Source organism: Bidens hawaiensis, unplaced genomic scaffold (assembly GCF_021521415.1).
Source record: "Bidens hawaiensis isolate Kalapana, Puna unplaced genomic scaffold, B.hawaiensis_p1.1 tig00028728_1, whole genome shotgun sequence".
Classification (NCBI taxonomy): domain Eukaryota; kingdom Viridiplantae; phylum Streptophyta; class Magnoliopsida; order Asterales; family Asteraceae; genus Bidens; species Bidens hawaiensis.
Window position 1 is genome coordinate 186,140 of NW_027494698.1, and position 26,839 is coordinate 212,978.

Below are 26,839 nucleotides of genomic sequence, written 5' to 3' on the forward strand. Positions count from 1 at the left end.
TGTGTGTGAAAAGTATGAGATGTAATGATAAAACTGAACGTTGTAAAACTATGAGGAAAGTGATAATCATCAAATTGCTTGTAGTGTTACGATGATGCCAAGGTATGTGCAACGTGTTCTTTCCTGATTGAGTTACAGTATTTTAGTGGTCACGTTTAAAAAAAAAAGTTAATAATAATAATAATAATAAGCTTGAGCCAGATAGCGGGAGGCAATGTGAAGGTGGGATGTTGAGAGTATAAATACGAAAGAAGAACCAAATGCAATCCCCACTAGTACTACTACTACTACCAAAAACAAACCATCTCATATTCATTCATATTATTATTCATTCTCCGTAATCCCAAACCCTACATTAACCATTATTCTCTTCATTACAGATCCATTGCATACGTACACCAATTCTTTCTTCACTTATTCTTTCAAGTAACAGGTACATATTTGAACATGTTACGTTAGGTTATGATTGATTCAGTTTTTTATCTTAATTACTGATAATTAGGTTTACTTGATGCTGTTGTTGTGTTTTAATTCATAATAATCACCTTGACTGATTGCAACATGTAGCAGTTTCATTGCTTATTTTGTATCGGTGTTTGTTGTAGAGACGGGAAAACGATTCTGTTTTTTCCTTTCGGTTTCTTTCTTTGTTTGTTGCGTGCTATTTATTTTATCAATGAATGAATTATCATAGGTAGGTTTGTTGAACACGTTGTTCATATGATACACCTCACTTATTTACACGTTAACCTCATCCTCCTTATACTTTCGTTTAATGTTTAATTCATTTTTCTTTATCGTTCGTTTGGGATTCAGTTCGAAAACAACTACAGCTTTTTAACTTTATCAAAATATTAAAATAAACACTGACTTTTGTAATTGCCAAACACTTTTTTAACTTACTGAAAAACTCAATCCCTATGAAAGTTTCTCATCTACTCTCTCTGTTTTCATGCAGTGATATATATAGTAAATCATTTCTGGAAACATCAGCATTCAACTGAATTAAACATTCAAATATTATTATAATCATGGTTGCTATGAGTGCTACCACATCACTGTTTCCGCTTTCTTCCCCGAAGCCTCACTTTGGGGCCAACGCATCTGATAAGCTTGACGTGTTGTTGAAAAATTACTTTACCGAGTTATGAACCTAATCAGTTTGATACAACGTTATCAAAACTAATTAAAGAAAGGTAGAAGAAGACTGTCCCGTTTTCTGACGTATTAAACGACAAGTAAAATTAAAACCAACCTGGTGATCTTGAAACTTCAAAGACGATTTGAACTGCACGGATGACTCCTGTCCTTAAAGGATTTTACGCGCTTGTATTGCTGTAAGCGACAGCGTAAACTCCCAGGATTTAATGCAGAACTGATCTGGTATTCTAACAGCAATAGAAACCAGAAAACGCGAAGCTGGAAAGAAGAACGAATTGAAGGCAGAAAGCAGAGAGAATTCGTATGTGTTGGTGTGTGTTGAATGAGAAACAGAAACCTATATTTATAGCCTTTGATTCAAGATTTAAAACGAGATAAACTGATATAGAGATATTCCTCTAATTCGAACTGAAACTGATGTTGTTATCTGTAACGAGTTTGAATGAGAAGATAACAGATAATCTGATAACCCCCACCAGTTTCGAATTCAGACTCACATTTATCTCATTTGATCTTTATCTGATACACAAGTTTAACACACTTGACCAGACCCTGGCTAAAAATAAAAGCTCCTAGCGACGATGCGTACGTGCGAAGTGCAAAGTGCGCCTCAAACGCGCCCATTCGCGCCTCAAACGCGCCCATTCGCGAGCTCGCGGCTCGGCTCGGCTCGGCGCGCGTGTGGACTTAGCCCATTTCTCAACTCACACAACACTTTGTGAACCCATGAAGGTTAATTCCTTATAAACCACTCAACTTTCTTTTACACCACCAATGTGGGACAATGAAAACATACCAACTTGTATGTTAACACTTCAAATTTTCCAACAATCCCCCACCAAGTTGGAATGTTTTCTTTCACTCGGACAGAAGATGTTACTAGGTATCACGGAGATTAAACCCAGTTTAAGTTGATAAACAAGAAGAGACAGATTAGATGGTGTCCTATGGAATTAAACCATTAACCTGATGACCCCCTTCGGTTTACCCCCACACATCACCCGCCAACTTTGCGTTCTCACTGAGCGCGAATATGGCCGTGCGCTATAAATCCTTTTCATGACCCTCTAGAAGATAAACCACTAATCTTCATTTGAAGCGGCACCACCCTTAGATCATATAGGCAAAGTTTTACATCATCCACGTTGCTTGGATGCCTCTAATACTTTGTTAAGAGCTTTAGCTCACCCTAGTTCTCGGCAACGTCGTACTATCATACCTCACATGGATCTATCAAAATCGATAGTACCTTCTATCGTTAAATGATTTCGTTATTACCCATTAAACTTGAGAAATAGGAGCACTAAGTTCAAGTTGGGTTTCCATCACTAACGATTCTATTGTGGTTTTAGACCCATGTTTCTCGCGGTATTCACAACCAAATCTCTCGTCAGAGGTTTGGTGAACGGATCAGCCAAGTTCCTACTTGTCTTGACATAGACAACCTTGATGGTACCATTTTCAATCAGTTGTCTCACATAATTGTGCCGAAGACCTATGTGTCTTGACTTCCCATTATACACTGCGTTGTATACTTTAGATAGTGTGGCCTCACTATCACAATACATGGGAATAGACGGCATTGGAACATCCCACAGATGGATGTCACTAAGCAGATCAATAATCCATTCTGCTTCCTTACCAGCAGCAGCTAGAGCTATGAACTCAGCTTCCATAGTTGAGTGAGCAATACACGTTTGTTTCTTGCTTCCCCAAGAAATTGCTCCTCCTGCTAGAGTATAAATCCACCCACTTGTAGATTTAGAATCATCGGTTTGATCAATCCAGCTAGCATCAGAATAACCTTCGAGTATTCTGGAAGAAACAGAGTATGTTAGTTCTAAGTTACTGGTCCTTTTAAGGTATCCAAGTACTCTAACTACTGCCTTCCAGTGTTCTGTTCCTGGATTGTGGGTATACTGACTTAGTTTGCTTACAGCATAAGCAATGTCAGGTCGAGTGCAATGCGTTGCATACATCATACTTCCAATGGCACTCGCATACTCTAATTTAGCCATTGCTCTCCCAGAGTTTACCTTAAGTTTCACACTTGGATCAAAAGGGGTGTTAGACTCTTTGATGTTCAAGTGTTGAAACTTAGTCAGAATTTTCTCTATGTAATGAGATTGACTTAGAGAAATCTGACCTTCAGTTCTCTTCACCTTGATCCCAAGAATAGTATCAACTTCTCCTAGATCTTTCATCTTAAAGTTCGAGGATAAATATTTCTTAGTTTCAGTGATACCTTCAAGGTGAGTGCTAATGATCAACATATCATCAACATAAAGACAAATCACGATTGTATAACAGGATTCACATTTAGTGTAAATGCATCTATCAGCACTATTATGTCGAAACCCGAAAGTCGTCACAGTGGTATCAAATCTCTCATGCCACTGTTTAGGAGCCTGTTTCAAACCATACAAAGATTTAATAAGTCTACAAACTTTGTTCTCTTGTCCAGGAATCACAAATCCCTCTGGTTGCTCCAAATAAATTTCCTCATTTAGATACCCATTTAGAAATGCTGTCTTCACATCCATTTGATGGATGTACAGTCCTTTCAAAGCAGACACCGCTATTAGAGTTCTAATAGAACTGATTCTAGCCACAGGTGCATAGGTATCAAAATAATCGATTCCTTCTCTCTGCCTATACCCTTTAGCGACTAATCTCGCTTTATAGGCAGAGATGGATCCATCTGGATGATATTTCCTCTTGAAAATCCATTTGGATCCAATAGGTTTCTTTCCCTTGGGTAAATCAGCTAACTCCCAAGTTCCATTCCCCATTATGGAATCCATTTCATCATTAACAGCTTCCTTCCACAAAGGAGCATCTCTTGATGACATTGCTTCGCTGAAAGTTTTAGGATCATCATTCAAATTTACAGTGAAAATGACCTCTCTAGTCACTTTCTTTTGAGTTCCCTCAACCAGGTAAGAAAAGAAATCATCTCCATAACTTTTCTCTTTTCTAGCTCTAGTACTTCTTCTAGGTTCTTCAACTATCGGTGAAGGTTGAACGATTTTTCTAGAAGTACTAGAAGCTGTGGTGGGGTTAGAGTTTTCATCATCTCTAGAAAACTTGTCCTCAAAAAATTCCACATCTCTAGATTCTACAGCAGTACCTGATTCGTCATCCAAAAGTCGGTATGACTTGCTATGCGGAGCATATCCAATGAATATACTCTTGAAAGCTCGCTCTCCTAGTTTCATTGTCTTAGGATCAGGTACGCGATAATACGCCAAACACCCCCAAACCCTCAGATGCTCTAGGTTAGGTTTTCTTCCTTTCCACAACTCATATGGACTAGTGGGTATCACACGACTAGTGATCCTATTGTGAACATAACATGCGGTTAACAAAGCTTCCCCCCACATATTTAGTGGTAGACCCGATTGATTTAACATACAGTTAACCATTTCTACCAAGGTTCGGTTCTTTCTCTCAGCCAAACCATTCTGTTGGGGGGTATATGGTGCAGTTCTCTCATGTATGATGCCTTCCTCTTCACAGAATGCATCGAATTTTCGGTTAAAGTATTCTCCGCCTCTGTCCGAGCGAAGAATTTTAATGCGTTTCTCTCGTTGGTTTTCAACCTCGGCTTTATATATTTTAAATGCATCAAAAGCTTCGTCTTTTGTATGCAATAAATAAACATATAAGTATCGGCTATAGTCATCGCAGAAAGTGATAAAGTATCTCTTACCCCCACGGGTAAGAACTCCATTCAGTTCACAAATATCTGAATGAATTAGTTCTAGTAGTGATGTATTGCGTTTATGGACACTTGGAAAAGGTTTCTTTGTAAATTTTGATTTCACACAAGTTTCGCATTTTTCAAAATCTTTATCTTTTAATTTGAGTAAACCTTTAGTTTGCATTTTTCCAATGTTTTTAACATTTGTATGAGCTAAGCGTTTATGCCATAAAGAAATTGAACAAGCGATATAATCAGAAGACATAATTTCATTCAATTCAAAACCAATTACATTGCATTGACCAACACTAGTACTATCACTACCATAGTCACTACTGTCACTATTTCCACTATCACTATCAATTTCATTCCCAAAGCCATCAATCGCAGAAATGTCACTTTCATCCGAATCTTCTTCAGTAATTCCATCTCCAGTTAGGTCAAGACGATACATTCCACTCGTGTTCCTTGCTTGACCCACATAGATGTTATTCAGAGAAAAATTCACACGAAGATTTTGGAGAACCAGCTTGTAACCATTTCGATCAAACTTATCAGCAGAAACAAGACCTTTGGTAACACCCGGAACATGCAACACGTCCTGAAGAGTAACCGATTGACCATCTCTAAAGTTTAGTCGCACCGTGCCTCTACCAAGAACCTTCACATGATGACCATCAGCACACACCACCACTGTTCCTTCAGGAACAGGACCATACGTGAGAAACGAGTGTCGATTCCCACAAACATGAACAGTGGCTCCAGAATCCAGAAACCACCCTCTACATGCAATCACGCGAGTACGTCGAGAAAGCATGTTAACGTTTCCAATACCCACATTGGCTATTAGATTGGTGATTTTCTCAACCTCAACATTGCTTGTAGAACCAATCGTCTGCCCAGATTTCCTCTGAGAGCACTCTCGTGCATAATGCCCGGTTTCTCCACAAACATGACATTTTCCAGACCTCTTTGGTTGATGGTTATTATTCTGATTAGGCTTCTTGAATTCTCTTTTCTTTGGTGCAACAAACTTCTTATTTTTTGATGCCCACTTTCCCTTTTGCCCAGATCCTCCTGCCACATGATTCACACTCGATCCGACTTTACTTCTTTTGTCCCTGTTGCGTGTCTCCTCCTCAATTCGGAGGTGCTTTAACAGTTCATCCAAAGAGTAGTCCTCAGATTTGTGCATCATTCTCTTTGAGAAATCTTTCCAGTTAGGTGGCAGTTTAGCAATAATCACCCCTACTTGGAAGATTTCTGGTAGCAGGATAGAAAGCGCAGTCAATTTGTTAACAAGAACTTGGAGCTCATGCACTTGCTCCAAGATTGACTTGTCATCGACCATTTGGAAATCTAAGTACTTGGAAATAAGGTATTTGTTAGTACCTTCCTCATGTGCCTTGTACTTATCTTCCAAAGCTTTCCACAGTTCTCTAGCATTTGTTACCGGCGCGTACAAATCATAGAGACTATCAGAAAGGGAATTCTTGATGTGACCAAGACAAAGATCTTCAGTTTCCTTACGGATAATTCTTTGCTTAGCCAGATCTTGATTCGGTACCTCTCCAGCCTCAAGAGGAGGGTCTTCAGGAATTTCAGGCAAGTTAGGATCAAGGATATAGTAGAGTTTCAGCACAACGAGCATGAACTTAACCTTGTCCGCCCACCGGGTATAGTTCTGTCCATCGAATCTGTCCAGCTTGACAAACTCTTGGTTCATGAATCTCAGATTAGCTGTTGGTAGTTCAGCGTCCATATTTCTGGTGATTAAAACACAGAATAAAATCCTTTAAGAATGTTGAAAAATTACTTTACCGAGTTATGAACCTAATCAGTTTGATACAACGTTATCAAAACTAATTAAAGAAAGGTAGAAGAAGACTGTCCCGTTTTCTGACGTATTAAACGACAAGTAAAATTAAAACCAACCTGGTGATCTTGAAACTTCAAAGACGATTTGAACTGCACGGATGACTCCTGTCCTTAAAGGATTTTACGCGCTTGTATTGCTGTAAGCGACAGCGTAAACTCCCAGGATTTAATGCAGAACTGATCTGGTATTCTAACAGCAATAGAAACCAGAAAACGCGAAGCTGGAAAGAAGAACGAATTGAAGGCAGAAAGCAGAGAGAATTCGTATGTGTTGGTGTGTGTTGAATGAGAAACAGAAACCTATATTTATAGCCTTTGATTCAAGATTTAAAACGAGATAAACTGATATAGAGATATTCCTCTAATTCGAACTGAAACTGATGTTGTTATCTGTAACGAGTTTGAATGAGAAGATAACAGATAATCTGATAACCCCCACCAGTTTCGAATTCAGACTCACATTTATCTCATTTGATCTTTATCTGATACACAAGTTTAACACACTTGACCAGACCCTGGCTAAAAATAAAAGCTCCTTAGCGACGATGCGTACGTGCGCCTCAAACGCGACATCGTCGTGCGCCTCAAACGCGAGCTCGCGGCTCGGCTCGGCGCGCGTGTGGAGTTAGCCCATTTCTCAACTCACACAACACTTTGTGAACCCATGAAGGTTAATTCCTTATAAACCACTCAACTTTCTTTTACACCACCAATGTGGGACAATGAAAACATACCAACTTGTATGTTAACACTTCAAATTTTCCAACACGTGTGTGGGATCAAGACAAGGTCTGTTAATTCTGGTGGCATGCAAGTTAAGGCTAATGCGCAGGCTCCTGCTGAGGTGAACGGGAGTAAATCGCGTGTTATTAACGGGTTTAAAACTGAGGATTATTCTACGACGCACGCTCCAAGGACCTTTATCAACCAGCTGCCTGACTGGAGCATGCTTCTTGCTGCAATCACAACAATCTTCTTGGCTGCAGAGAAGCAATGGATGATGCTGGAATGGAAGACCAAACGACCCGATATGGTCGCTGATATGGATCCTTTTGGGTTAGGTTGAATTGTGCAAGATAGCCTTGTGTTCCGCCAAAACTTCTTTATTAGGTCATATGAAATAGGGGCTGATCGAACTGCGTCGATAGAAACACTAATGAATCATTTACAGGTATTTTACTTTCATTATAATAGATTCCATAGTTTTATTTTTAATCAGTGAATGATTTACTAGGAAGCTGCTCTTAATCATGTAAAATCTGTCGGTCTGCTTAGTGATGGATTTGGTTCAACACCAGAGATGTGTAAGAAGAATCTAATTTGGGTCGTGACAAAGATGCATGTGATAGTTGACCGTTATCCAACTTGGTGAGATTTATGAACCTGCTTTGTTTAATTATGACTTTGACCAGTTAATATCCTTTTTTTGACATTATCTATTGCAGGGGTGATGTTGTTCAATTAGATACTTGGGTAGCCCAAAGTGGGAAAAACGGTATGCGTCGTGATTGGCTGCTTCGTGATTGTAAATCAGGCGAGATTTTAACTAGAGCTTCAAGGTTATAACTTATAAAAAGTTTTATATAATCTTGTTTGATTTCCTATACGCTGATTATAAATTTTTAAGACAATTTTTTATTGCTATAATATATTTGCAGTAACTGGGTTATGATGAATAAAGAGACAAGGAAGTTATCAAAACTCCCGGATGAAGTCCGAGGTGAAATAGGGCAGTTCTTTGTAGATGCACCTCCGGTTGTGGAGGATGATTCCATAAAATTACCTAAACTTGAAGAAACCACAGCTGACTGACTATGTTCGGATGGTTTGACCGTAAGCCAACCTTAGTCTTTTTATACGTACATCGATGGTCTAGCCCGTATTGATATGTTTTATTATTGTTCATGCAGCCAAGATGGAGTGATTTGGAAGTCAACCAACATGTTAACAATGTCAAGTATATTGGCTGGATCCTTGAGGTAAAGCATCTTCTCCATACTGCTACATGAGTACAGTCACCAGTGTTATTATTGACAACTTAAATGTGTGCATATACACCCATATATCATGCCGAGAGCCGTAAGATATAACGTAACAAATTTAGGGTTGTTCATGTTAGAAACAACTTTATACACTACTATAACACTAATAGAGAGTATGAGAATTGCAAGATAATTGTGGAAGCATTCCCCGTATCATTCCCAGCAATATGCTCGATAAATACTTAAATAAAAATAAGCCGGCCAATCTCAAAAAAAAGAAAGAAATTGAGACTTGGGAAGGGAAGATCAGAACTATAGCGAGATCTTACCAAGACTATATTAGATATTTATGCCTAAACAATTACCCAGTGGATAATAACCCTGAACAATATGCTGAATGTGAGAGATTATATAAAAATAATCTCGCATTATTTAAGGAAGGTATGTTAGAGTCTTATACGAATTATAGCTTGCATTATTAAAGAAAAGAAAGAAAAATGATTCAATCAATTTTGATGAAATTCATTGGACTGGGCCGTTTGAAACTACAAACCAAAACAGACGGTTTAGCGATTTAACAGTTCAGTTTTGACAGTTTAACTTAACTAATCTTTTTCAAAATGGTTAATTTCTATTAAAAAGTAATAAATGGTAAAGATCCTTATGAATATAGTACATATCACAGGTGTAAACGAGCCAAGCTAAGCCCAAACTCGACTAGGCTTGCAATCGGCTCGTTTAACTTTAAGCGCTCGAGCTTGGCTCGTGAGAATTCTTCGAACTTGAGCTTGGTTTGTTTATTAATTCTTAATTAATTTATAAGTATAATTTCATATAAATAAATAAATAATAATTAGAAAAAACACATAAATATTAATTAGGTATAACTAAATTCTATATTTATTAATTATACGTAATTCAATTTTTGGTTATTTTTATCATAATTTTGTTACATAATAATATTTTGTTACATAATAATAATTATTGGATAATGTATATTAAATAAAAACTATATAAATAATAGGCTCTATTAGGCTCGCGTGCTAGCTTGAGCTCGATAAGTGACGCTTGGGCGCGGGTCCGGGCTTGTTTATTAAACAAACTTATTTTTAGGCTCGAGCTAGGGCTCAGGATCGTTTAAGTGTGGCTCGATTCGAGCTTTTAGAAAGCCAATCTCGAGCGGCTTGGCTCGTTTACACCCCAGTAACGTGTAAATAACTGCATTGTTCAAAGGTGAAAAATAAATAAATAAATAAAGAAGTGAAACAGATGGCTAGGACCGTTAGGTTTACACGACGGGTTCCAAGTTCCAGACTTCGTCAGACTGTTAAGCCGCCAAAACCGAATCGTGTAAATCTCAAACCGGCTGACTTGCTTCAGTTTACAATCATGGTATCGTGTCCATCTAATTTTAATATTCATGGTTAACATCACAGAGTGCTCCACAAGTTGTGGAGAAATATGAGCTTGCTAGCATTACTCTTGAGTACCGCAAAGAATGTAGAAAGGATAGTGTGCTGAAATCACTGACTGCAGTATTAGGTGGTGGCGGTGACAATGGTGGAATAGGTGATTCCAGCCAGGTTGATTGCCAACATGTGCTCTTATTTGCGGGCGGTTCAGATGGGGCTCCTGGTGGTGAGGTTGTTAAGGGAAGGAGCCAGTGGCGGCCAAAATATGGTGAAAGAATTAGGAATATTGATCACTCACAGAATATCTAAATCACTCACAAAATATCTAATAACATTTTTGATGTTATTGTCCTTTTGCCTCATTTGAATGTATGTAAAAGAATCCTCAAAATAACATGTAATGTCTAGGCATGTCACTCACATGGATGTATATATGTGCGTGTATATATAAATATATACATATACTTGCATGTTTTTTTTTCTCTTTTGTGTTTATTTATTTTCCAATTGTTTTGTTCCCCCTGAGGGAAAATTGGTGCTATTAGATTTAGGGGTGTAAATGACTCGAGTTTGAATATTCAAAGATTAAGCAAACGCAAACTTCAGTTGTTAGAAAGTTCTAAAACGGATTGACTCATTTATTATTCACTATTTATGTTATAGTTGTAGTGTAGGCATAACTAGTCATAACGTAAGAGAGTGTATCGAAGTTAAGACGACAACTTGTTGCGGTGTAGGCATAATATTTATTTGTTGCAGTGTATGAATAACGAGTTACAAGGCAGACATAACTACTAGCAGTGTAGGAGAGTGCACTGAGTTTAAAAAGATACTTTGTTGTGATGCAAGCAATACTTGTTGCAGTGTAGGAGAGTAACTCTGATTAGAATTTAAGTTCATTCACATTGCAAACCAAGTGGATTCATAATTGAGATCACAAGAGAGATTTTCATAGCTTTTGATCTTGAGAAAGAATTTAGGATAAAAGCATAGTTTGCTGATCAATCACACAGACTATGCAAAAAAAATGTAGATTTGGGCCTTTAGTTAATGCAAATCAAGGTCTGATTAGAATGATGATCAAATACATACATAGTTACCAAAGGACTTTTGACCCAACAATATTAAGATGTTAGATAAGACTTTGTCTTTTCAAGGATTGAGGGTTTAACTTTTCAAATTCCATCATAAAAAAAGATGTAATTATTTATGAGTAGAGTTATATTTGCAATTTGAAAAAAAAAACAAATACGTAGACTTCTAGCCCAATAGTATTTAGGAGTTCACATAATGATGTTTCCTTTCAAAGTAGTGAAGGTTTGAGTATGTGTAGGACAAATATGTTGATTTTAAAGTAAAACTAATGAGCGTGTGAGTTTGTTGTCTAAAATATACTTAATGCATATTAATGCTTAAGATGAATGAAAGCGCATAATAGACATAATTTGGACAATTTAAATGGTTGGATAAACAAAATGAAAAAAGAAGAAAAATTCACAATTGTTGGCTTTTATCTAGTTTCATAAGTTTTAACTGGAATTAACTATTGTTTCAACTTTTTTTATAAAGTTATGTCTTTTTCTATTTACTTAAAAAAAAGGTGATTTTACTCATTTCTTAAGGTAATGTGGCAGGTTTTAACGTTTTAGCCATTGTGATGCCCAATTTAGAGTCTCGGTTTTTGACGATTTGTTTCGGCCATGAGTGAATAGTATGAAGAAAATAATTTTTATATATTTTACTAATTAAGTTATGTAAAATTGTAAAAAAAACGACTTGTAACACTTAACTGATTTTCGGGTACCAAAAGAGATGATTATAGTAGGAACTTGTTTTGACATTAAATTGAATGGATAGACGTTGAGAACCGAATATTAAATTGTTGGTTTCTTTCTTTATTTGAACCAACAATAAAATTCACATGGGAGACATTATCCACCAAGTGACTTGCTTTCAAAATTAGGAAAAAAGTACATAACCTCACATGCATTTGTATATGAGAGATACCCCCACTCAATCATTTACTACTTTCATTTTTGTAGACAACATATTAAAAAATGTATTTGTTTTTTAAAGTTATTATTCAAACCAGATTGTTATATTATATCACTCTTTTTATATTTAGAGTCTAGTGTAACCAATGACGGTTGGTTGGTCTAACTAATCAAGATCGGTCTCAAGAAATTCTATACTTTGGTCGAGCTAAAAAAAAGGGTTTTGGGTTCACTGTATTTATGATAATTAAGATCCATACATATTTTATATATTACTTTTTTAATATATAAAAATTTTGGTTCCCGCAAATTATGAGCCTCGGCCAAACGTGTGGCTTGCACTATCCTAGCCATGTAACTAATTTTGGTTAACTTCTCGTTTCTGGTCCGACACATCGAAAGAAGTACCAAAATTCATGGAGGAGTACCAATTAATGAGGAACTGATACGTGGTATTTAATCGGTTCATGGAAAAGTAATCAAATTGGTAGATTAAACAGAAAAAGAAAAATGAAAAAACAACTTGGTGTGAACCGCCCGTTTAACTCGATGACTTTCATCTCTCTCAAATAACCTTATGTTATTGTTCCAAAAAAAGATTTGACAGGTTACTAAGCTACTGAACCCCAGTCCCTTAAAATTCTCCTCATCTCTCGACCCCCTCTGTTTCTCTCACATTGTGTTCCTGAGTTTCATTTAAATGAAGAAAGGAAAGGAAAGTAATGGAAAGAACAAAAAAATGTGTTCCTGAGTTTTTTTGTTGGAAGGAAATAACAAAAAAAAGTGTTACAAAGATTCATTAAAGGAAAGAAAGGAAATGAAAAGAAGATGTTTAAAGAGTAAAATGGAAGAAAAGTGTTTCTTTCCAAATTAAAAGAAAAGTAAAGTGGAAAGGAAAGGAAAAGAAAAGAAAAGAAAAGAAAATAGTAGAATGGAACCCCTAATATAAGAACTTTGATTCAATTTTATTGCATTTAGCCTAAATTACAAGCAAATTTAGATGAAAAAGTATTGCTTTGAACTAGAATGTTGTATGTTTGGTACAATTGGTTAATCGTTTAATTTGTGTGGTTCTCAACTTCTCATGCTTGAGGGGATTCTTAAGAGCATTTTTATTGTGTTGATTTGTGGTTTTTCATCTGGCGTTGAAAGACGGTGATGGGAACAAATGTTGTGTTCCGAGTTCATTTAACTCAGAAAAGGAACTAACGTTGTGTTCCCGAGTTCTTTTCCTTTTCTGTTCCTTTCAGTTTCTTCCAAATTGGAAGGAAAGTTATTCATTCCATTTTACTCTTTAAAACACACTACTTTCTTTCCTCTCATTTCCTTTCTCCTGTTATGTGAATCTCTAGAACACACCAAAATTATCTTTCTTTCCATAAAAAAACTCAGAAACACACTTTATCAATTTTTTCCCTTCCTTTCCTTTCTTCCCATAAGTGAAACTCGGGAACACATGTTACGACACCAGTGATATACAGTGGTTTGACAAGAGTGTGTAGGTCATCAGTAGTGATGCTTTGATGAAAGAATGGAAATGAAAGGAAAAGAAAATTTTTCCTTTCCATTCTACTATTTTCTTTTCTTTTCTTTTCCTTTCCTTTTCATTCTTTCATCAAAGCATCACTACTGGTGACCTACACACTCTTGTCAAACCACTGTATATCACTGGTGTCGTAACATGTGTTCCCGAGTTTCACTTATGGGAAGAAAGGAAAGGAAGGGAAAAAAATTGATAAAGTGTGTTTCTGAGTTTTTTTATGGAAAGAAAGATAATTTTGGTGTGTTCTAGAGATTCACATAACAGGAGAAAGGAAATGAGAGGAAAGAAAGTAGTGTGTTTTAAAGAGTAAAATGGAATGAATAACTTTCCTTCCAATTTGGAAGAAACTGAAAGGAACAGAAAAGGAAAAGAACTCGGGAACACAACGTTAGTTCCTTTTCTGAGTTAAATGAACTCGGAACACAACATTTGTTCCCATCACCGTCTTTCAACGCCAGATGAAAAACCACAAATCAACACAATAAAAATGCTCTTAAGAATCCCCTCAAGCATGAGAAGTTGAGAACCACACAAATTAAACGATTAACCAATTGTACCAAACATACAACATTCTAGTTCAAAGCAATACTTTTTCATCTAAATTTGCTTGTAATTTAGGCTAAATGCAATAAAATTGAATCAAAGTTCTTATATTAGGGGTTTAACATAAAATCTTAATTTTTTTTGCCCATTTTTCATTTTTAACCCTAGATTATTTTGCTAAAAGTTGGTAATTTCAAGCTAAAAAACCAAGATCAAAATCAAAACAACAGCAGCAATAATAATATTTCCAAGGTAGATGAGATGAGATGAAAAACCTATTTATTTCTATTTCTCGGATGCTTAATACACAAACAGAAGACACAATCCTCCATTAATATTAATATTATTATTATGGCTTCAATTTAAAGAAATTAACATAACTCTTTGTCTCTGTCTCTCTCATGTTATGTCTTCTTCTCTTTCTATCACAAACCCATGTCCATTTTTCCTCCTGAAACTTCAGGTACTTTCTCCTTCTCTCTATTATTATTATTATTATTATTATTATTATTATTATTATTAACATGTACAGATCTCTTGCTTCTTCACTGTTTAATTTTATAGCATTTTGTTCACAATCTGGGATTTGTTGGTCTGTGTTTACAGATCTTTGTCCAGGTTACAGATCTGGATCTTTACTTCTTATATATAGCTTTAATTTCAACTTGGCCCAATCATTATTGGTTTTCTTGAAAAGTTTCAATTTTTATGCCCATTTTGAGATTAGATCATGATGAAATTGTTGTTTGATTAAACATGGTAGTTGCAAGTATGGCAAAATACAAATATGGTTTACAGAATTGACAGTCATTTTGGACAATATGCATATAAAAAACTTATTTTGCTTGACAACTTTTGTCCAAAACAAATTGAATCTTGCAAGGTTTTATATTCTTTTTCCATTTATGTTTTGCCTATAACAAGAAGCAACAATATGCTGATTTTTGTCCCTTAATGGTTTAATAAAAGGGAGAACCGCATAAACAACTATAAATATTACCTTAACTGTGATACACAAGACAGTTATGTAACAACATAGCGTATAACTTGTGGTTAGGGGTGTTCATTGGTTTGGTTATCGGTTTATTCAGTTTGAATTTTTTTTGGCCCTAACCGGAAACCGAACTGAATTAGAATTTAGAAATGCGTCTAACCGAACCAAATTCAACCAATTTTTGGTTTTTTTTTGCCAGTTATTATTCTGCTTATTTGATTGAATTCGGTTTAGTTATCTGAATAAGCAAGATTTGTGGAACAAATAACTGAACTGAAGTCACAATTCAGATACAGTTAGGAATTGAACCAAAAACCGAATTAAAAGTCCGATTTGGTTTTTTCCGGTGACGGATACGGTTTGGTTTTTGGTTTCTTTGAACAGTCCTACTTGCTGTTCTATACTAAAATTTGGTTCTGTATTGAAAACGCCTTTAATAGAAGAATATTAAATTTGCCCAAAATGTTTCGCTAACCTAATATTTAGTTTTGTTTTCACCCTCAAAACTAAAAATTCTGCCTCTTTCTTTTTAATAAAGGATATGCTTTCTTGATTATTTTAACAGTCACATTAACACTTTGGGCTTGTTTTAGGCTTATTATCGGCTTCAAATTCAACTGTCTCCACAATGATCAAACAATTTCTTGCAAAAATACCAAGAAAATCACCAAAATCCAACACAACCGATACTGAAGGAGCCAATTCTTCAAGTAACATCACAACTGATGCAGGAAACAACAGCTTCATCAGTACTTACAATGCCATTTCAAGCCGTTTAAACACGGTCAAACAAATGTCATCCTCAATTTTCCCAACAACCATAATTTCAGGAGGCGAAATGATTGATCCCCATACACCTTTCAAAGATGTCCAAAGTTCAGATAAACTAAGACTTCTAATCAGCAAACTAAATCTTTGTTCAAAGTTATATGATTTCCAAAATCAAGATCAAGATTCTACTGAAAAAGACATAAAGCGACAAACTTTATTAGAAATTATCGACTTTTTGTCATCCGAATCACCAAAACTTAGTGAACCCGCGATGTTTGCAGTTTGTAAAATGTGTGGAAACAATCTTTTTAGAGATTTCCCGCCAAAGCGGTTATTTTATTCGCCTCGTGGTGAAAAAGAAGACGATGAACCATCTTTTGATCCTGCATGGTCACATCTACAACTTGTATATGAAATATTACTCAGATTTCTAAGTCAAACCTCTGTTGACCCAAAAATTGCCAAACAGTATATCGACCACTCGTTCATACTTCGGTTACTCGATCTTTTTGATACTGAAGACCCTCGAGAACGAGAATGTTTGAAATCGGTTTTACATTGCGTTTATGGTCAATTCATGGTGCATAGACCCTTTATTCGGATGGTTGTGAGTAATATTATATATACCGGTTTGTTGTTGAAACCGAAAAACATAACGGGATTGCAGAGTTATTGGAGATTTTTGGGAGTGTGATTAGTGGGTTCGCGTTGCCGTTAAAGAATGAACATAAGATGTTTTTATTAAGGGCTCTTGTTCCTCTGCACAAACTGAAGTGTGTCGGGGTTTATCATCACCAACTAACTTATTGTGTGGTTCAGTTTATAGAGAAGGAACCGAAGCTCTCGAGTGCGGTTATAAAGGAGTTGTTGAAATATTGGCCCGTTACGAGTAGTCAGAAGCAGTTGATGTTTTTGAGTGAGTTGGAAGAGTTGCTTGAGAAGATTCATACTGATGAGTTTGAGAAAATTATGGTTCCGTTGTTTCAGCGTTTAAATTGTTGTCTTCGCAGTACCCATTTTCAGGTATATTTGTTTTGTTTTCTGTAGGGTTTTTTTTTTCAATTTTTTTATTTATTTTGTATTGCACCTTTAGGTAACTGCAACAAGTTTCTTCCGTGTTCCAGTAACGACTTTGTTGTGAATTTCTATATAAATGTTATTTTTTAAGTTAAGGTGACCTAAATGGATCTTGGCTACTAATTAGTGATTATTTTTTTTGAATTTACTGAAGTAGGAGATAATGACCAAGTAATATAATTGTTCAATATAAGTCAATTTGAAAACGTAGTCACTAAATAGTAACCGCGCTTCATATATATCCCATTTAAGTCACTTGGTTTCAAATCTTTGTAACACTTGTAAAAAATTTCACAACGGAACAATAGTGAAACTTTGAGTGGTTTTTATAGTTAGAAAAAGATGAAGAGTGACTTTATTGGAAAATATTAAAACTTGGTTAATTAAAAAAATATATCACTATTCACTAAATAGTATCCAAGATTCATACATGTTTCATTCCGGTCAATATTTACCCCTATTTATTAGGTATCAAAAATACATTTTGGGTGGTTTTTGACCTTTTTTAGCTAATTATATTGTATTTGACCCTTTTCCACTTGAGAAAGATTGTATACAAAGACTCCTGTTTTAAAATATCTAACTTTATGTGCAGGTGGCTGAGCAAGCACATTTCTTATGGAACAATGAACATATCCTCCATCTTATAATGTGTAAAGAGAAGACAGACGATGAATCATGTTAGATCCGTAGAAAACATTACTATAGAGGGGAGGAGGGGTAGAGGACGACCGAAATTGACTTGGGATGAGAGGATTAGGCATGATTTGATAGACCTAAACCTCTCCGAGGACATGGTTGAGGATAGGAATTCGTGGAGAAGTAGATTTAAAGTTAAGGATTTTTAGAGAGAATTGAATACCTTAGGGCTTAGACTTAACTTATTTAGGTCACATACCATAATGGTCTTTCCCTTACATATTCTATTATTATTATTATTAGCTTTTATATTGCGGTTAAACTGTGACCTTTTTATTAATATTATTATAATTAGTAGTAGTTTTTTATATAACTGTTAAACTTTGATTTCCTTTTTTTGCTTCATACACATGTTCTTAGAGCCGAGGGTCTCTCTGGAAGCCACCTCTTTATTCCTTTGGATAGAGGTACGGTGTGCCTACATCCCACCCACCCCAGACCCTACCTATAGCTCTGCTGTCGGTGGGATTTTACTGGGTATGATTGATTGATTGATTGATTATAATGTGTAACCGCCACACCATTATACCTATCGTCTACTTGTCAATAGAACAAAACTCACAAAATCATTGGAGCCGCACGGTACTTAACCTTGCACAAAACATGGTGAAATTGTTGAATGATGTGGATCAAGAACTGGTGCTATTATGCCAGGGGCAGTCAGAGGAAAACAAGTCAAAGTCAACCGTGGTAGCCGAGAGGAGGCGGCTGATATGGGAGCGCCTTGAAAGTATTGCTAGTTTTCAGCCTGCCGTTGGAAGAGTTCCGGTTTTGGAAGAAACCTCGGTTTGTGTTGTCTCTTGTTAGTATGGTTTTGCATTGGATTTCTTCTTGTTTTATGTATGGGAGAAGATTGATGTTGGTGGTGGTACTGTAGTTTAGAGATGTTCAAAACGGTTTGGGACTAGGAACCGGAACCGATTCCTAACCGGTTCCCATATTCAAAACCCCATTTTAAACCGGTTCCAGGCTCGAACCGGTTAGGGAACCGAACCGGTTCTCCCACCCTCGGACCCCTAACCTATCTAACCGGTTCCTAAACCGGTTCCTGTACTGTAACCGGTTCCAACCGGTTACAGTGTAAAAAATTTTTTTTTTTTTCGTTTTTCGTTTGCGATTTGGATTCTAAACTACGATTCGTATTTGTATAACATGAAAAATAAAAAAAACAATTAACATAAAATTCATTTTATTTACTTTAAGAAGTTAAAAAAAAAAGGTTACATGTTTTAAAATCTTCAAAAACAAACTAACAAAACATTAAACTTATAAATATAAAGTTGTGACATGTTATTTCTAGAAAAGCCTTCTTGTTCGTCGTAATTATTGAGCGGCGACTTCTTCCTCGGAATTACTTGTAGAAATGTCTTCTTGTTCGTCGTGCACTCGAACATCAAGTGGTGTTTCATCTTCGAGAGTGGTTACGTGTTGAATACGATCGATTGAGTCCAAGTGATCCTTTAAGCAAATGCACATCTCCACCGACTCCGAATTTAGTCTTGTTCTTCTCACCGATATTACCCTGCCACTAAGAGAAAAAGCGGATTCCGAAGCTACCGTAGAAGCTTGGACGGTTAGTAAATCACGGGCCATGGTGGCAAGAATCGGAAACTCGGTTTCCTTTACCTTCCACCAAGCCAAAACATCAAAAGTGCCATATTCCTCTTCAGATAAATCAGTAGAGTAATCATTTGCACTATACCTTCCTAGTTCGCTTGAAGGGGTGTTACCCCTTTGTTTTTTAGCCGTTACGTTGCGAACGGTGTTCATAAGGCTAATCATGGGATCTCGTACTCTAGTAGCACTTGAACTTGATGAAGACCCCCCGGCATAGGCATGTGTATGTTTGACCCATATTTATTTAAATAAAAGTCATACATAAATTTAAAATTCAAGTTAAAATAATTTTTTGTCTCTGTTGAAAAGTTTGGGTCAACTTCATGCATATCTAAGGCTGAAAAAATTTCGTCTATCACAAATTCAACCCCCGTAACATTTAACATTGGGTTTAAAGCGGCGGAGCAAGTAAAAACCGGTGGCAATTCAAGAAAGTATTTTTTTAATTTAAACTTCATTGGTAATATGATGTTTGAAAACATTGGACTTTTATTTTCAAATTCTTTAAGATTGTTAACCATTAAAAATAACTCCGAAAGAACCAAGGGACTTGTCGGATAATACGTTCCCGATAGTTTCGTAGTTGATGTTTTAAAAACTTCAAGAAAAGTCGATAAGTCATTGATAATTTCCCATTTCTCATTTGAAAAGGGGATTGCCAAATCATTCTCGGCAAGACTAGAATGAAACATTTGTAAAGTTTCTCTTTGTTCCAAAGCACTTTGAAACATTATGCAAGTGAAATTCCATCGATGAGGTACATCCCAATTAGCTCCCAAAGCTTTTCTTTCCGTATCTTTACAAAATTTTCTATATTCCATTTGTTTTTTTTTACTTTTCTTAAAAACTTCATGTATCATTAGTCTAAAATCGTTTATAACCGATGTAACCTCATCCGAAGCAAGTCCGTCTTGCACGATTAAATTAATGATATGTGCAACACACCTTGAGTGAAAAAATACACCATTGCAAATCGGCGTATATTTTAATTTTAATTTATCAACCGCCGATGTATTATTCGACGCGTTATCAAATGCCATTGAAAATATTTTATTTTCTAGTTTATAAGTTTTTATAACATAATTTAAAATTTCAAACAAATTATCTCCCGTATGTGGATACTCAAAGAGTTCGAAAGCAATGGTGTGTTTCATCATTTCCCACGATGACGGGTCTACCCAATGAGCGGTGACACAAAGATAAGATTCGGGTAGACCATGTGGAGCCGACCAAACATCACTAGTTAAGTTTATTCCCGTATTTATATTTTCAAAATATGCAATTAGTACCTCTTTGGCCTTCTTCCACAATTTTAAACAATAACGTTTAAGAGTATGACGACTTACGTGAGTGTATTGTGGTGAAGCGTATCTCGAATCATGGCGGTTAAGCGAGGGTTGTCGAAGTGGCTAAACGGCAAAGCTTCTTGAATCACAAACTTCGCCATACGATCTTGAACTCGATCAATTTGGTATGTAAATATTCCGCCTTCACTATCCATTTGCGTTTGTTGCGAATCGACGTTCTTTTTCAACGCCTTGCAATACGGTTTTTCGATGTGTTTCTTCAAATTTGAATTCGAAAGTGGGTTTAAATAAACCCCACAAAACTTGCACCGAGCCTTCAATGAATGGTCACTCAATTCAACTAAATCCCAATTGCACCAAATCTCTTGATTACGATTATGAGGTACAATACAAACGAAACTTGGTTCGGCGTTGGAACCTTGACCAACCGATGATTGTGAGGCAACCATAACAACAAATATGAATATAGAAGAAGAGAAAATAAGATATTAGAGAACTCAAAACGTTGTAATAGCGTTTTTTTGAATTTTTTTGCGTTCGGGTTTGTAAGTTGTGATGAACCCATGACACCAAATACCTATTTATACTAGTAGTGGGGTGCTTGGGGGAGCCAAAAAACGGCTATTTTTGACCCCAACGGTCAAAAAACGGCCAAAAAAACGATTTCCAACGGCTATACTCGATCCAACGGCTAGAACCGGTTAGGAACCGGTTCCGGTTCGGTTCCGGTTCCTACCCGCCCCCACTCAGAAATGCAAGAACCGGTCACGGATCATCGGGTTGAATCAGATAGGGTCCGGTTCCTACAAAAAACGGGTAGGAACCGGTTCGGTTCCGGTTCGGGTCCACCGGTTCGGTTCCAGGAACCGGTTTATTTGATCATCTCTACTGTAGTTGTTTATGAAGTTTGATAATGTTATTGGTTGATGAGAATAAGGAGTTGTTATTTACATATTTTCTGTATTTAAATCCTAACAATCATTTTATTGAAATATTTTAATAAAAAGTATAAGAATTTAATATTTGGCATTTAAGAGTAAGGGTCTTTTTATTTTATTTTAAGATTTAAAAGGTTTTGTTATTATTTTAAAAGCAAATATTTGTACTTTCTAAAATTCGAGTCTATGATCTTTGGATGTTTAAAGACAATTCTGTAGTAAAATTTTAATGAATTACTTGTTATTTAGTTTACTTTATCAAATTTTGTAGTAAAATTTTAGTTGAAAAGGTTCTTTTAGAGTGTTATGAATTTATTTTTGGTCACTAAGTTAATGGTTTTTGTTGAGAAATTTGAAGTGGTGACTTTGGTATGATGTGTTATGGATTTTTAACGAAAATAAACCATAATAATGCCAAAATATTGAGAAAAAACATGAACTTAGGTTTCGAAATATGGAAAAATCTAGAATTTTTTTCTTAGTTTTTATATATCATAATAAGCTCATAAACCTAAATTTATAAATTTTGGAGTTGTTTTGATTAATGTTTTCGATTATACATACAAAATAAGACAAAAATTTAAAACAATGTTAGAAATTGTAAAACGAGTTGAAATTTTTATAGTAACTCTATTTTGGTATACAAGTATACCAAAATATTTTTTATAAATTTTTGGTCACCGAAGTATGATTTTTAATTTTTGCTTTATTTTACGTAAAAGAATACATCTTATAAACACTCCAAAATATAAAAACAACTTTTACATAAACTTAAAAATAATAAAATGGTTCTACAAATTTTTATAGAATTTTTACAAATCATTTGATCACTTTTTATGAATTTACCAAAACTTTATTTAACATTAAAGTTGTTCAAAACGAGTGTTTTAAACAAAAATTATTTTATCAAATTTAAAGATAAATTTTTTAAAAAAGGTCAATTATTTACTGACTTTTATAGCTTGAAATAAAATATACTATTTTATAATATAAAATTTTAAATTATGTTTATTAAAAGTTTAACTTTTAAACCTGAACCGAACGAACTGAATTTATTCAAATATAATAAATCGGCATTATAAACACTTTTAAACCACCACATAACTTTTCAAAAACCAACTTTATGTGAAATTTTATCTCACAAGATATGGATGGTTTATAGAAATGTAAACAGAAATAATCGTATGTATGCCGTATTTTAACGTTTATTCGAGTCGTCCATATTTTCTCGTGTTTTTAGTCGAGAAATATTTTTAAGTTCCAAAATTTCATTACATTATATGTTAAAATGTAGGAACCTAATTGATATCCTATCTGAACCTCAGTTTGATCACAGAGCCTCTTTTATTAACAAGTGAGTTTTTGCGACCTCTTTTTTAAAGTTTTTAAATGTTTTATAATATGGGGGAAACATAGAATAAAAGTTTATATTATGTGCATCTTATTAACTGAGTTAAGATGTAATACGTAAATAAGTTGTGGTATACCAATTGTGAAATCCCCAACACAAACATTTAACTCGTAATAGCCGTTGGGTTTACGGGTAGCACTATCGGGTTTTGACAAGCCCCTATTCATGTTTGGTCGCTCCAACACAGTATGTAATGAATAGTGTATCTGTCCAATCCGTTTGTTTTGGTATAACAAAACTGGGTGATGGGTAGGTTAATATCACACGATTAAAGGAGTTAATAGTACATGGTTTTATCTTAATTGTTTCATGTCAAATATATGTACTTTGATGGTGTGGTTGTGATTTGTAAGTGTTGCAGATAAAGGACACAAAGGAGCGGATTTAAGCGTGTATAAAGGCCAAGAGATTAAAGAAAATGTTCCCAGCCGTACCCTGCAGCTGACCAGCCGTACCCTACGGCCCTTGCAGATTTAAAAACATGAAAATAAGTTTTTGACCAAGTTTTAATGAGGATTAATATCCTATTGTTGGAAATATCTGACCATATGATTTGGGGATATTAATGGCCAATTTAGAGGTTTTGAGAACCATCTTTGGAAGAACTTTTTGAATAATTATCATAATCTATTTATCAGTCTTTCATTATCTTTGTCATCAAGAATCAAGAGAAGAAACAAGAAGCAAGGTCTTTCATCATCAAGGTTCATCATGAATTGAAGATTTTATCATTGTCAATTGTAAGAACTATGGTTAACATGTTAGGCTAAACTTTCTTTTGATCAACCTAGGTCTAGGGTTTATGTTGGCATCTTATGACTTTGATTTATGTTTGTTGGATTTAAACTTTATATGTTTCATCATCTTTGTTGAACAATTAGGGTTTATATGGTATTTGTGTGTTTGAAGAACAAAGTTATTACTGTTGAATCTATTGTCAATTGTCTGTTTTTGGTGTTTACATAATCATATACTAGCAACTGGTTTACGGATTTCATATTATATAATTTGATTTTCACTAAGACAAATTCCGCGTGTTCCTTGCCCGGTCATAAATCGAAAGGTTAATATGGCCGGAATCCCTTATTTTGTAATATAACTTTTTGCACTTATTTACCAATTTATGTCTATGTAGTTTCCAATTAACAAACATAATTAAAGTATAAATTGCTACATAGCTCGTAGCCTGGGGTGGTCATTATTCCTAATTCTTGTTTACGTCAATCAACTAAAGTTACTTGGTTACTATTTGCTACCCGTTTTCACATTAAAGTCAAATCTATTTATTTTTATAAATCAAGTGAATCAACTTGTTGGTTCATCATTTTGCAATTTAATTCATATTTGGTCTATATGGCTTTACACAAGCTTCATAATAACTAAACTTAAACCACTGACCACAAACTTTTCGTGGTTCGACACCTTTCTTACCCCTAACTAGTTTAAGGTATCTGGGACACACATTTTCTCTATCTTTGACCGGTTCGACGACGACCGATCAAATTTTGGCGCCGTTGCCGGGGGAGATTATGCGCTTGGTGTTTTTAAATTTAGTTAATTTTTTAGTAGTGATAATTTGTTTAAGTGTTTTGTTTGTTATTATTTTTTGTTCTTGTTTACGTGTGCAGGTGACAGTTATTGTATGAATACTCGTATATCCGGGCGGACTTCACCACTTGCTTTTGTACCAGAAATAGAGAGAATAGCAAGGCAAAATCGAAACCGACAACAAAACTTGCAAACTATTTCACCCGAACCTACAAACATGAGCAACCACTAGATTGGCAATAACCATAGACCACCCACTCCACCAATGCCCATTAATCAAAACCGCAATTCTAATCAAAACCGAAATTCCAACCGAAACAAAAATCCGAATCCCAATAACAACCGAAGAAGCCCACAACACCAACTTCTCCCTAACAAAACATTTTTTCCAACAATAATGAAGAAAATGATGAAGAGGATAACGATAGTATCCACACATTACACACGGGATATACGGGTTATAATGATGATGGTGATGAGTTTGGGTATGCAAATAATTATGGCAATGATGGTTATGAAGAAAGCAACAATTTTGGAGAATGGAATGGTAACGAGTATGCGGACTATAGGTACACGGGCGGATATGGATTTGATGATATCCCTCCTAACAATAATCGAAGAGGAAACCAGATCGACATCAATAACAATAATCTTTATGATCGGGTTCCTAATTCAAATGGAATGGGTAAAAAATCAATTCAAAAAATGGTGTTCCAATTAATAATTAACGGGGTGGTGGTAACAACCACCCAAAACTTCAAAGAAGACATCATGTGGCACCGGTTCATGGAATTAATGGTCGGTTTAGACTGGCTATTTCAGATAATACTTCACCTATTGCTCCACCAAGACCGGGTACAAGAACATTTAAGTTAAGGCCCAACTACATAAATGTTCTTACACATTTTCATGGTATGGCCACCTAGGAACCATACACACACGGATATCAGTTCTCTTTAAAAGACAAAGCTAAGAGTTGGTTCGCCACTTTACCCGCAAATAGTATTCATTCATGGGATGAAATGCAACAAGTATATTTGGATGAATCCTATTCTTTGGCGAAAATGGATGAAGCCCGAATGAAGATCGCACTACTACAAAAATAGGTATCAGCTATGGTCAAATCCGTAGCAAATTTTGTAGCAAAACCCATTTTGCTACGAATCAGCTACGGATTTGGTTCGTGGTTAGATGTCTCGTAGCTAAATCATTTGCTACGAATTTTAGCTACAGAATTAAATTTTGCAACGGTTGTAGCTACAAAAAAGAACGTCACTATTTTGGATAAGTTAGCTACGAATTTTGCTATATAAATTTTTGCTATAGATTTTTAGCTAAGGATTGATAACTACGGACCTTTTGCTACAAAGTCTTGCTACAAAATTTTAGTTACCGATTTTGCTATGGAGTTTTGCTAAGAGATTTGTTTGTCTTTTCGCTACGAATTTTGCTACAAAAGTTCATGAGGATTTGGCTATGAATTTTGTAAGGTTTTTGCTATGAATTTTATAAGGGCGCGTTCGTTTCATAGAATTCGTGGTAATTCAAAAGAATTGGAATTAAAATCCCATGACATGGCGTGTTCGTTCGTTGGAATTGGAATCTTAATTCCATTTTGGTGTGTTCGGTTGACAAGGAATTGGAATTGGAATTCAATTCCTTCAAATTCCTTTAAACAAAGGGATTCTAAATCCTTCCATCATGTGAAGGAATTCAAGTAAATTTGATGGAATCTTCAATTGGGCGACTAACAAGGTCGCGTTCGGGTCGACATTTCAGGTGTGTTCACATTCAGGTCGACGCTCCGAGTCTTAGCGCTTTCAGCTCAGTGCTCCGGGTCGGGTCGCGTTTGGGTCAAAACCCCGGGTCAGCTCGCATTCGGTTCGGCGCCTCGCGTCAGTTTGTGTTCGGTTTGACTCCAGGGTCAGTTCGGCTCAACCCGACCCGGTCCGCCGACGCCCCGGCCATTTCATGGAGAGTAAACCGACTAAAATAAAACAAAAAAAGGGAAATGAACAAAACGAAACAAAAAATTAAACCCGAACGTAAACGAAACGACATAAACGAACCAAAAAAACCAAAACGGGCCGAAACCAAAAAAACTGAATAAAATAAGCAAAAAAACGAACTTGAACCAAACATAAACAAAAAAACACATCATAATCGAACCAAAACGGGCCGAAACCCTAGAAAATGAACAAAATAAGCAAAAAAACGAACTTGAATCAAACAGAAACGATAAAAACGAGCAAAAAAAACCG

General features: G+C 35.6%; 2 pseudogenes across 2 annotated transcripts; both read left to right on the plus strand.

The window, feature by feature from the left end:
* Window positions 1–968: 968 nt before the first annotated feature.
* Window positions 969–10,445, plus strand: LOC143577530 (palmitoyl-acyl carrier protein thioesterase, chloroplastic-like; annotated as a pseudogene). The gene is made up of 8 exons (XR_013143126.1): window positions 969–1,123; window positions 3,851–3,866; window positions 7,512–7,913; window positions 7,977–8,110; window positions 8,188–8,301; window positions 8,401–8,575; window positions 8,653–8,721; window positions 10,161–10,445. The product of XR_013143126.1 is annotated as a palmitoyl-acyl carrier protein thioesterase, chloroplastic-like (transcript).
* A 4,191-nt stretch (window positions 10,446–14,636) lies between these two features.
* Window positions 14,637–18,626, plus strand: LOC143577532 (serine/threonine protein phosphatase 2A 57 kDa regulatory subunit B' kappa isoform-like; annotated as a pseudogene). Its single transcript, XR_013143127.1, has 4 exons — window positions 14,637–14,679; window positions 15,804–17,004; window positions 17,654–17,702; window positions 18,257–18,626. The product of XR_013143127.1 is annotated as a serine/threonine protein phosphatase 2A 57 kDa regulatory subunit B' kappa isoform-like (transcript).
* The last annotated feature ends 8,213 nt before the right edge of the window (window positions 18,627–26,839 follow it).